This window comes from Alligator sinensis, unplaced genomic scaffold (assembly GCF_000455745.1).
Source record: "Alligator sinensis unplaced genomic scaffold, ASM45574v1 scaffold219_1, whole genome shotgun sequence".
Classification (NCBI taxonomy): Eukaryota; Metazoa; Chordata; order Crocodylia; family Alligatoridae; genus Alligator; species Alligator sinensis.
The window spans coordinates 599145-600399 of NW_005841866.1; positions in this window are offsets into that span (position 1 = coordinate 599145).

A 1255-nucleotide genomic window follows, 5' to 3' on the forward strand; every position below is an offset into this window, starting at 1 on the left:
TTTGTTTGTTGCTTTCCCTCTGTTTCGGGGGGGGGGGGGGGGGGGAAAAAGAAGTGGGCCTGGAAAGAAATTGGGATGTGGCTATTAAGGAAGGCTAGGAAATCCAGCTTGAATGAAGGAAAATGGAGACAGCAGCTATGCTGAACTCATACTGGGGAAGGGGAGCTCTGACAGGCCCCTGTTAGCTCTGAAGTCCTTCACCATCTTTAATATGTAATACAGGATGTCTGTTGCAAAGCAGGAGACTGGTACATGGTTTCCTTCTTGTTACTCAATTCAGAGGGACACATTTTCATTCACTGAGACTGAAGCATCTTGCAAAGAGAGCACATGCTCTGCATTTCACAAGGAAGGAAAGGCCCAGAATAGCAAACGCAGCTTGCTCAGGGTCTCACAGCCTGGAAAACGCACCCTGGTAGGGTGGCTGCCATAGAGGACAGTCTGGTTGTCTTCTGTCTTCCATTGACATAAAACCGATTGCCTTTAGGTCCTCTATTTTTCTCTTCAAGAAAGACGCCTTATAAAGGTGTAAATAGAGCATGATCCGATTTAGCATGTTTATTGTGATGTATATTATGATTTATATTATTATATTGTATTAACACTGGGACGCTTATCTTGCTGGGAGCCTTGGACCATAGCTGACTTCCTGCCCCTGGGGCAGGGGGCTGGACTCTATGATCTTCGAGGTCCCTTCCAGGCCTAACGTCTATAAATATTTAGTACATGAAACTAAGAGAGTACCCCATGTTACCCCCACCTCATAAAGGTGTCAGGTTTTGTATCAATAGATCATGCAGGGGCCCCCCATTTCCAACCTGGCGCCTCTTCATGGAGCTGACTTGGAGCCTTCTCCTCACGAGGCTGGGAGCAAAGCAGTAGAAAACAGCGGGGGGAGGTTGAGAAGCTGGGGTGTCACAGGGCTCCCAAACTGCCAACAACTCTTCCAGTGATCCCTGGAGGCGGAAAGGAGAGACGGAGCAGCTGGTGTGACCTTGCTGTGTGCTGCAGCCTGCCCGAAATCAGGGGGATATATTGAACCCATTGGGAATACATTGCTCCTGGTCTCTTTGGAGAGCCCCCTGCCGCTGCCTAGGACAAGTGGGGAGCCCTGGGCCCCGTCCCCTGCGGGTCTCAGCGCGGGGAGGGACACAAGGAGTCGCGAGTGGGACGCAGCGCTGCGGAAGGCGCCCAGGCCGCCCCAGGCGGGGCGGGGCGGGAACGGGAGCAGGGGCGGGCGGCGGCGTCGGCGGCA